This window comes from Panthera uncia, chromosome E1 (genome assembly GCF_023721935.1).
Source record: "Panthera uncia isolate 11264 chromosome E1, Puncia_PCG_1.0, whole genome shotgun sequence".
Classification (NCBI taxonomy): Eukaryota; Metazoa; Chordata; class Mammalia; order Carnivora; family Felidae; genus Panthera; species Panthera uncia.
The window spans coordinates 8,043-19,908 of NC_064814.1; the positions used below are offsets into that span (position 1 = coordinate 8,043).

The 11,866-nt window shown below is 42.4% G+C and overlaps 1 long non-coding RNA gene across 1 annotated transcript; it reads right to left on the reverse strand.

The window, feature by feature from the left end:
• Window positions 1-3,162: 3,162 nt before the first annotated feature.
• On the reverse strand, window positions 3,163-6,923 carry LOC125926200 (uncharacterized). Its single transcript, XR_007459021.1, has 2 exons — window positions 6,499-6,923; window positions 3,163-4,852 (listed from the first exon to the last, which is right to left on the reverse strand). It is a non-coding gene; the product is annotated as an uncharacterized LOC125926200 (long non-coding RNA).
• Between the last annotated feature and the right edge of the window lie 4,943 nt (window positions 6,924-11,866).

An 11,866-nucleotide genomic window follows, 5' to 3' on the forward strand; every position in this document is an offset into this window, starting at 1 on the left:
TTCAACCTACACCTAACCCTATCTCGAACCCTAAACCTACACTTGACCCACACCATCATATGGGCCCTAACTTCAGCCCTCGAGGGAAATCACGAGACTGGAGTCGCTTCAGCCCTGGTGATATCCCTGGACAGAAAACTAACCCTAGCTAAGGCTCTCTCCCATGAGGACCCAATACCAAACTCTGACAACACGACACCCCTGGGGTTCAGACACAGTGCAAAATCACTCGGCATTGAACCTGGAACATCACCATGTCCTTTCCAAGGCCCGGCTGCAGCTGCCCGAGAGGATTCCTGAGGCCTACCTGACGAGTGGCCCATGCACTTGTCTGATTAGATCACTAATACCTTTAAATATCAATGCTTTAAATATACCAATTAAAAAAGATTGTGAAAGTGGATAAAGGAACATGATCCAACCTTGTCATCTACAAGAAATCCACTTTATTTTTTTTTTTAACGTTTATTTATTTTTGAGACAGAGAGAGACAGAGCATGAACGGGAGAGGGGGAGAGAGAGAGGGAGACACAGAATCGGAAGCAGGCTCCAGGCTCTGAGCCATCAGCCCAGAACCCGACGCGGGGCTCAAACTCACGGACCACGAGATCGTGACCTGAGCCGAAGTTGGACGCCCAACCGACTGAGCCACCCAGGCGCCCCAAGAAATCCACTTTAAACATAACAATTCATACAGGGATGGAAATTTCTACCATGCCAACACTAATAAAAAAATAAGCTGACATAGATCTATTAATTTCAGACAAAGCAGATAATCAGAACAAGGAAGATATTAAGAGATAAGACAGGACACAAGTAATGATAAAAGGGTCAATTTTCCAAGAAGGCATAACAGTCTAAATGTGTACAAGCAAACCAGTGTCAAAATGTATGAGACAAAAACTCATAGACCTGAGAGGAATAATATACAAATCAATGATTATGGCTGGAGATACCAACATTCCTTTCATTAACTGATAGATAATGCAGGCAGGCAGAGAAATGCAGTATCTTTTGATGATTAAAACTGGATGATACAAACCATAAGAACTGTTGGCAGCCAGACTTCCTGTTACATGGAACTTAAATACGCAGGAGAAAAAATCATTACACAGAGACGGCAGAGGTGAAAGAGGAAGAGAATATCTCTATGTGCTAGGGTTCTGTTTCCACCTGCTCTAGGGACTCAGACACACTCTTGTTTTTAGATTCCATAAGACATCCTAGCAATCTTGTAACAAAGAGCTTTGTTAGACTAAACTGCCTCTAAAATACCAATAACTGCTATACATGGTCTCTTGTCAAGTGTGGGGTCTTATGCTCATCAAATGGCAACCAAGTATTCACTCGCAGCCTATTTGCATTAAGTACTGTGCTGGACACTGTAGAAGATACAGAAAGAATATCATAGCCAATTTCCTCAAAACAATATACCTTTGAAGCTAAAGTTAACATCCAAAAAAAAAAAAAAAAAAAACAAGATAAGCTACATCATGAGCTGCAGACGACTCATTTAAGAATTTAAGCAGAAAACAGAAATGAAATTGGTGCCTAGAAGGGGTACAGAGTTCAAAGGAAATTTGTATGGATTTGTGCCACAGTTAGACAATTAGTAATGGCAATACACCATAGAGAGAAGGCCGAATATCGAGAATGGGAAAGCAAGAGATTAGCTGATATTTTGGGTCTAGACTAGAAGACAGATCGGTCACCAAGAAGGTATACAGGGTCCAAACACAACAAGCTAATAATTCGTATGGAACAGGCACTGTCCTGAGTTATTTAAATGCATTACTTTATGTAATACTCAAACCCTCTGAGGTAGATCCTGTTATCCCCATTAGATAAATCAGGCAAACAAAGTGTAGAGAAAATAGGTAACATGAGCCACCTGTAAATGCCTGAGATGAGCCTCAGACCTGGTCATTTTGTCTTCAAATCCCAAGCTCTTAACCACTGTATTATATTACTTCACACTGACATCTCATATACATACTACACCAAAGGACAGACACAAACAGCCAAGGTATGCACAGACATATCTAACCCAAGGAGTTTCTACATCAAAGACTTTCCGGTAAAAATGTGTTCAGTTGGGTTGTGGAAATAGTGACTGTGCATGTGTATCATATATTCAAAAAGGGTTTTGTTGGGCAGCAACTCTGGGTCAATCAGTCTGTTGGAGCAAAGATTAATTAAACAAGGGCCCTTCCCTGAAGGAGCTTACAGTCTAGTAAGAAATGCATCTAACTCTATATAATGTACCAAGTACTATAACAGAGGTAGTGCTGGGAAATTGTAAGGGCAAACTAGGGCAATAATAAACACTAAGGAAGAATCATGTTGAAAGTGTTAATAAGCACCTGGAGGCCAGAGAATAGCTCAAAATCTAATAGCAATATCTGGTGGGAACACACTTAAGATCAAGACCAGGTGCCAGTGAAATTTCCATTAACTAAGAATGGGAAATCAATAGGAGGAATCAGACACAAAAATGATCAGAAAGTAAGACTGAAGTAAAACTGCTAAATACCAAATGAGAATAGAAATTAAAAAGTCATGCAAAATAGGCTTCCAAAGTGCAAAACAGTTCAGCACAACTAGTTTAAGTAGCAACTGCCCTAACAGTGGGTCTAAAGACCTAACAGTGTTTTGAAATTAGCTAAGTTCCCAGTCCCACTTGGGCTTTCTCTGCCCATGCTGAGGAATAGTGCTTTTCGATGCAATTTCTACCTGAATTCTGTCCCAAGAATGGACGAGGGCAGAGGGTAGGTTGATTACCACTGATAAAAAGCCACTCTGAGCTAGAGTATAGAAGTGAGAAACTAGATTCCAGGTTTCATCTTTGGACACAGTCTAACAAGAACACAAGTCAGCTATGTTTATGGTGAGTTGAAAATTTGTATGCACACTAAACTTCTTCATCTCTTTGACTAACACATAATGGTGGTGGTGAACATGAGTGATTAAGGTCACCTGGAATGGAAAGAAACATATGAAAAATATGGTGGATTCTGGAAGACTGGAAGATACAGGCAGTAACAAGACTTGCTTTGGAGTCTCAAAACACCAATGAACTTTTTCATTTCATTCAGTGGCCCAACCTTTTAGATGATCAGGTTGAAAGAACAGGTGGATACATAAACCAAATTGCCAATGTGGAATGATTCTCATGACATTGTATTATATTATGTTATTCATATTTAATCTCAGACTGATGAACCAGTGGCATTTTGGGCAGGTATATCTGGGAAATATGGCTGAATATATTGATTCCTATAATTGTTTTTAATAATGAGGAATCCCTGAAATGAAAGATGAGAACATTTGAATCAGGAACCTTTGGTGGCAGAAAGCAGCCTTTTATCATGGATTAAGGTCTGGAGGAGATTCCCAGGGAGATGGAGTATCAACCACAAAAATCCAGGATAGATGTAGGAAGGTTGCTATAATCTATTGAAATTGCTGCTTACAACAGCCTTGGTTTGGGGAACTTATATTAGAAATATTATGTTCTACTTTATCCCAGGATAAAATAATATCTATTCCTAGATATGACTTTAGGCAGAAGAGTGAGTGACATGGGTAAGAGACCTGTGATCAAAAAGTCAGAGTAGGTCATGAAAGGATGAAGTGGTCCACAAAATTATAGAGTCATTAGGATGACTCTAAAGTATGAAGCTGCTGATGTCTGATCAGCACTGAACTATTACCAAATGCTTTTCCACATTTATCACATTTAAAGGGCTTTTCTCCAGTATGAATTCTCTGATGTTGAATAAGGTGAGTGCTCTGGCTAAAAGCTTTACCACATTCATTACATTCATAGGGCTTCTCTCCAGTATGAATTCGCTGTTTAGTAAGAGAGGAGTTTTCAGGGAAGCCTTTCCTTTCCCACATTCACAGCATGTATAGGGTTTTTCTTCAGTGTGAATCCTTTGATGTTGTGTAAAAGCTGACTGGGCAGTGAATGCTTTTCTACATTCATTACATTTATAAGGCTTTTCCCCAGTATGATTTCTCTGATGCCGGATAAGGTGTGTACTTCGTCTGAACTCCTTCTCACAATCGTTACATTTATAGGGTTTCACTCCAGTGTGAATTCTCTGATGTTGTGTAAGTAATGAGATATCAGTGAAGGACTTCCCGTAAATAATACATTCATAGGGTTTCTCTCCACTATGAATTCTTTGATGTTGAATAAATGATGAGTAGTCACTGAAGACTTTCCCACATTCATCACATTTATAAGGTTTCTCCCAGTATGAATTCTCTGATGCTGAGTAAGATATGAATTTACAGTGAATGCTTTTCCACAGACTTTACATTTCTAGGATTTTTCTCCAGTATGAGTTTGCTGATGTTCAGTAAGAGATGAACTCTGGCGAAATGCTTTTCCACAGTCATCACATTTATAAGGTTTCTCACCAGTATGAATTCTCTGATGACGAAAAAAAGTTTGGTCACTAAAATGTTTTCCACATTCACTACAAGTTTTCTTTTTAGAATTTCTTTGCCTTTTAATTGGAGATAAGTTCCATTTGACACTTTACCCAAATGGATCAAATCTCAAATTCACTGAAATTATGCCTATTTTCCTGAAAGGCTATTTCTTCATGGGCAACTACTACTTGCTGAAAACCAGTGGTTTGAGCAAGACATTTTTTTGAAATTTTGCCTATAGTGTCTTCCCTTTGCTTTTCTACTTTAGCCTCACATTCACAGCCTTCTTCAAATAAACATCATGGGGACACATCCCTTCTGAGCCTTTTCATGATGACAGTGATGGAGCTGCTCACTCAAAAGCATATTCTAATGGTCTTCTCTTTGGTATCTTCTCTGGTCTTCAAATCTGAAAAGAATAAAAATTATAAAAACACCTTATCTGTGTTGGGATAAGGGAAACTGCACTCTGGAGAAAGAAAACAACTTTGTTAAAGTTCATGCACATTAGAATACACAGTTTTATAATCTGGGAAAATAATAAGAGTCAGTGCAGTAGAAATAAATAGAGGTAGGAGTGGTAGGAAAGAGCCTGGCCCAATAGGAAATTTTACAAAGACTCTTGAAGCTGGGGGGAAAAGGCTTTAAAGACAGAAGATGATTTTAAAGATGAACAAGTTTAGAACTAGAGAGATTATGTGATTACCCTAAAGATACAGAGGTTATTAATGGAATGGTGACAAACAGAACTTAGGCTTTGTCCACTATACACCATAGTAATCTAAGACTAGACAGAGCTTAAATGACAGAATGGACAAGGACCTAGTCAAAACACAAATAATGAACGTGATGTGTGGCAATATCAGAAAATGAGCAATCTAAGGGCGCCTGGGTGGCTCAGCTGGTTGAGCATCTGACTTCAGCTCAGGTCATGATCTCACAGCTCACGGGCTCAAGCCCCGGGTCAGGCTCTGTGCTGACAGCTCAGAGCCTGGAGCCTGCTTTGGATTCTGTGTCTCCTTCTCTCTCTGTCCTTCCCCATCTCTCTCTCTCCTTCAAAAATAAATAGACATTTTAAAAAAAAAATTTTTTTTAAAGAAAGAAAATGAACAAGAAGAAATGGCAGAGTGACAGGCCATAGAGAGAAGCTACCGAGGACTGTACAAACAGCATGTGGAAAAGCAACGTAGAAAGGAGTAACCGATGATAGGTCAAAAATCTGAACAGTGGAACAGAGGAACATAAGGCATTAGGGAGAGCTCCTTGGACAACACTGTCGAGATTCCACTCTTGTACCCAATCACTCCTGAACTGCACATACAGATTTATCCCTCATCGAATGAGCGCCTCTAGAGACCTCAGATCTCACAGGATCTCCAAAACTCTCTCTTGGGCAAAAATTGATTTTAGAAACTGAGAAATCTGCTCATGGTGGGGGGTGGGGCAAAATATATAACAAAGTCAGTGCTGTGGTTACTTAAATGTAATATTTTGAAATTTCTAGAACACTAGTACTAGCAACTTTGAAAACATTTAAGCGGAGTCTCCCAACAGTCCTTATGTTGGAGGACAAAGACTTACTGAATCCTCCAGTCAACAGAAAAGACAAAATAAATACCAGAGAAGACACGGAGACTCGGAGGTGTTTTCAGCGTGGCTGGGAAAGGCAGGTCTGTATTATAAAGGTGACCTCAGATCAGGGTCAACGTTTGGGTAGAAATACTAACGAGAGGGAGGCGTTCTGGTACAAGAGAAATGCTGAGGTAAGGCAATACAGAACTGTTCCTCTTTCCTTTTGAACAAATAGAAGGAATCTCTGAGAATCCCAAATGAATGCTCACTTAAATTGTGGAAGCCCATACTTTGCTTCCTTAATTAAACAACGATTTACCTACTCAAATAATTTTCAGCAAGTGTTAAGAAAACCTCGTAAAGCTGTAAGGTTAAAGGTAGGTTGAGTGTAAGGATAAAGGTAAGTACTCCACAAGTCCTCCAAAGAAACAACTATTTCAGGTTAAATCTGGGGTCTCCAAGCAAACATCTTAGCGGACTCACAATCCGGGGTCCGGGGTGCAGGCCCAAGATTGAAGTTCGGCCCGTTGCACCAAAGCTGCTGTCAAACAGTAAGAAACTCAGGCTCCGTTCAGGTTTCCCTTTAAGCAATTCTCTCCTGGAAATTCCTTTCCCCTTCCGCCTCTCCTCTTCCTCTGCGCTGGGGGCGCTCTGGGCCTCCGGAATCCGGGGGTCCGGTTCCCCGTCAGGCCACAGCTCGGAGAGCCCGCGGATCCTGGCCGGAGCGAAGATACGAGAGCAGGGCCCGGCTCCCTGCGCCGCGTCCCCCATGCCGCACTGACCCCACGAGAAACCACGTTCCAGCCAGACCTCCCGGGACAGCGGCGATCAGCCCGCAACTCCCCGGCGGCTCGGCAGCTGCATCCAAAACGGCGCGACGGCGAACTACCACTCCCAGAAGGCCTGGGACAGCGTCCGCTGGAAATCTCGGCCCCTCTGGAACCCGCCCACGGAGCTGAGCGGAGGAGGCGGGGCCCGAGGTGTCTCAGCCAATCAGAGACGCTCACGGGGAATCTCCATGGTAACCACCAACCGCCCAGAACTCCCTCCCACGCGGTCTGGGTCGCTGAATAAGCGCCGGGCCTGAGTTCTGACTGCTGGTCTAACCACACTGTGCTTAGACAGCGGCCTCATCGCGGGAGGACAGTATAGGAAAATTACAGACACTAGGGCACTCTGGTCCCTTGGTAAAAAGACAGTTTGAGACAATCAGGCACATTAGATAACATTAAGGAATTATTGTGAGTGAACATCACATGTGCTATTTCTCAGCAGACCCTGCAAAAAACCACCTAGAGGTCGGCTGTGCATGTATCTTAAATGTACAGCTTGGTGAACTATGTCAAAATGAACACACCTATATTTCAACGTGTTTTTTTTTTTTTTTTTTTTTAATTTATTTTTGGGACAGAGAGAGACATAGCATGAACGGGGGAGGGGCAGAGAGAGAGGGAGACACAGAATCGGAAACAGGCTCCAGGCTCCGAGCCATCAGCCCAGAGCCTGACGCGGGGCTCGAACTCATGGACCGTGAGATCGTGACCTGGCTGAAGTCGGACGCTTAACCGACTGCGCCACCCAGGCGCCCCTGAACACACCTATATTAACTACCACCTGGATCCAAAAAAAAAAAAAAAAAAACGAAGAATATTACCATCACTCCAAAAGACCCCTTCCTAATTACCACCTCAATCAAAAGTAAACACCGTCTGCCTTCCAACTCTATGGATTCATTTTGTCTGCTTTTGAACTTTGTAGAGATGACATCACAATATGTCTTGGGTTTTTTGTTTTGTTTTGTTTTGTTTTGTTTTGTTTTGCATTTGACTTCTTTCACTCAACACAATTGTTAGGTCTCATCTGAGTTGTCGCATATATCAGTAATTGGGCGTTTGTGTGGTAAAGTCATGTTCTATTGTAAAAATATACCACAATATTTTTAAGCATTTTATGTTGGTGGACGTTTGGATGATAGATTTTTGACTATTCCAAGTGGTAATGCTTTGAACATACTTTTGGGCAAAAATATGCAAGCATTTTCACCGGGCATATATCTGGGAGTGGAATTGCTAGCTGATAGGATGTGCCTTCTCACTAACACTCGGGCATCTCACTCTTTCCAGTATTAATCATTCTGAGAGGTGTGTAATGCTATCTCACTCGGGTCTTTATGTTCATTTCCCTGATAACAAATAAAGCTTTTTCATATATTTATTGACCATTAGGATTTCCTACTTGATTTACAGGAGTTCTTTATATGTTCTGGATATGAGTCCTTTGATTATCACTTACTTGCCTTGCAAATATTTTTTCCCATGATATGACTTGACTTCTCACTGTCTTAATGGTGTGTTTTGGTGGGTTAGGGTTCTCAATTTTAATGGAATCTAACTGATTAGTATTTTACTTTAGGGGGGTGATTTCTGTGCCCTATATAAGAAATATTTTTCTGACCCAAAGTGATGAAGATTTTACTACATATAGATACTAGAATCTTCCTTATTTTACCCTCTACATTTAGATTTTAAATCCCGCTAAAAAAAATTTTTTTTTTGCATGTGTTGTGAGGCAAAAATCAGGTTTCTTTGGGGAAATACAATTTACCCGGGACCGTGTGTTAAAATATTAATCTTTCCACCGTGACTGTGCAATGCCATCTTTGTCAAAAGCAGGTGACTTCCATCTGTTACATTGGTCTCTTTTAGGAGTCAGCAAACTTTTTTAAAGGGCCAGGTGTGAACTACTTCAGACTTTGCAGACCACACGATCTCTATCACAACTATTCCACTCTGCGGTCATAGCATGAAAGCAGCCATAGAAAGTACATAAACAAATGGACATGGCTGTGTTACAACCAGTAAGACTTTACTTATGGCCACTGACATTTGAATGTCATATAATTTTCATGTGTCGTGAAATACTCTTCTTTTTATTATTTTCAACCATTTAAAAATGTAAAAACCATTCTAGTTTGTGGGCCACACAAAAGCATAGAGTAGGCCAGACTCGGCCCATGGGCAGGCCAATGTTTACTGACCCCTGGTCTCTTTATTTCTCCATGAACCAATAACATACTATGCTAATCAGGCTTTACTGTAAGTCTTGATATCTGATGGGGTAATTTCTCCCATTTTTCTTTTAAAACATATCTTGGCCTTTCATAGCCCTTTGCCTTTCCATATTGCATGTTAGAATTAGTTTGCTGATTTCCACCTCCAAAAAAGCCTACTATAGTTTTAGTGAGGTAACTAGGGGTTGGAGGAGCAACTTGAGGAGAAACGAGTTGCTTGAAAGCTAGTTTTCGGAAGGGAATGCAGTGCAATGTATCCCATTTTATCATCTCCTTACGAAACCTTATGTCAAATATAAAAACCACCTGGACCTTTGGAGATGAGCTCACTCTAAGGCTAAGAGGAGGACAAGGGGCCAAGGATGGGGGGAGCAGAGACACATTCTGGCTGTGTACAGGGGCATGACACAGAGGCCACTGTCTGCTTTGCTGCAGGGTTGGGGGAGACCCTGGACGGTGTCAGCTGCACTGTCAGTGGGAGTGTTCCTTTCTCGTGTACCACAAGCCATGCTCAGTGTGGCATATACCTCCCCTCTCTGATAGTGGAGAAGCAAAAACTGATGAAGAGAGGGGTTGGTTTAATTGGCCCTCCAAGCCCTCTTGGCCTCTGTGACCATTTTTTTCCTTCAACAGCCTCATAAAATCACATAATTTGAGTCCCCATAGCTCCAAAACAGGTAAGATTGCCAGCAGACATGGTCATCAGTTCTCACCCCTCCCTCCAAATAGCCACATAGATGTCATTGCCTTCACCCCACCTCTCCAGGGACAGCTCCTGTCAGGAGCTCCCTCAGCACAGCTCCCCAGGCAGGGGCACAAGGCTGAGGCTGATTGTGCACTCACAATGGGGCCCTTCCTCTGTAACCTCTGACCTATGGGTGGCCTCCAACCCAGGAGGCACAGCATGGGGAACCGACCCTCCACCCTCCCCATGGAAATATATTCTGTACTACCATTCACTGCCCCTGGTTCTGCCCAGCACAGGACAGATAGGGTTCAGAAAAGACTTTAGATTTTGAAGTGAGACCAAATCCTATTTGAATGTTGGTTCTGCACTTCTCTCCTCAGAAATCTTCTCTGAACCTTGACCTTCTCATCTACAACAGACAGAACAACAATTACCTTGCAACCATGAGGGCACACAGTTGCCCTGCGGGCACTGTGGCAGGGACAGGTCAGCAGGTGCAAGGACCAGGAGCCTCCAGGTCCAGAAAGCAGTCCTAGGAACCTTGAATTGCATGGTGGGGACACACTTCTTGCCATTCTCCCAAATTTCAGTTAAAGTTTGGTGTATGCTGTAGCAGGGGCACAGATGCCCTGGGGAGGGAAGTGTAAGCATGCAGAGTCACAAACCCAGGAAAGAGGGCTCCCAGGGGAGACTGTCCCATACGCTACTTTCCTGGTGAATTGGTTCTAGACCCAATTACAGTGTTGGGGGGAGGGGGGCAGAGTTTCTCCCACACAATTTCCACCAAGCAATTCTCCGTAGTAACAGCTGTGTGTCCCACAACTTAATTCTGACACAATCTCCCTAGAAGTAGTGTCACTTCCTACAGGTTAAGGGCTCAGTCCTACAGGACTCCTCCCACCCTACTCCAGACACCAACCACAAGTACTCCAGTACTGCAGAGGCCTCACCACCCCATCTCCTCCGGCCTCCTCCTAACCTGCTTAGCTTCCCCCGGTGACCCCCTCAGGCTCTGGCTGTTCCCTCTGCCTGGGAGCCACTCTCCACAGATAGCCACCTGGCTGGCTCCACTCTTTCAGGCCTTTGCACAAATGCCTTCTTTTCAGTGGGGGCTCCAGAGTCTAGGCTGTGTCTGACACATAGTAGGTGCTCAACAAACATTAGTTGAAGGAGTGAATGTGTGGGTTGGATCAAGGAGTCCTCTGTCCCCAGAGGAACCTGGTTTGGAGTCCCGACAATACTGGGCATCACCATTCACAAGTAGTAACAAGAACAAAACTCTGCCAATTCAGTAAGTGAAAATGAAGTCTTTTTGTTATAATTTGTCTTTCTTTAATTACAAGTTTTTTGAAGATATTTTCATGTGTTGTTGCATGTTCATTCATTTAAGAAACATTTGGGGTGCCAGTGACTTGTTTTCTGGGTCCTTCATCAAGTTTGGACCATGTCATCTGCCATCTCTTTGGGGCACAAACCCTCACAAAGGGTTTAGATGTGTAATTCTGGAACATACACTGCAAATGATTTTGTAATTTACATTTTATCTTTTTTGTTCGTGATTTTTAATGAATAATTTTAATTGTTACAAATGCATGTCAAAAATAACTTTTTCTTTATGGTTTCTGACTTTAAATTTGTGCCATAAGAGCCTTTTCTCCTCCAATGGCATAGAAGTATCCACCAATACAGCCACAGTTTTATTTTTTACATTTAAACTTTACTCCAATTGGAAGTACATTTTGGTGAATGCCCTAATTGAGGCAACTTTTAAGTTACTTCCTTTATCAAAAGGCTAAATGTGGTAGGTTGCAAAAAAAACATGTGCCCACAAATTGCTCCCTAACCTCTCATGTACCTTTTGCCTCCTCTCTCTTGAAGAGATGGGGTTCATATTTCCACCCCTGAATCTGGGCTTGGCCATGTGACTTGCTTTGGCCAATGAGATATTACAAATGTGATGGACTGAGGCTACAGAGTGTTTGTGTATTAGAACTTGATCTCTCTGGCTGCCTTTGGAGACCAGCTGCCATTTGACGAAGCCAGAACCAAACTGCTGCATGCTTGCCAAACTTGGATAACCCTGCTGCATGCTG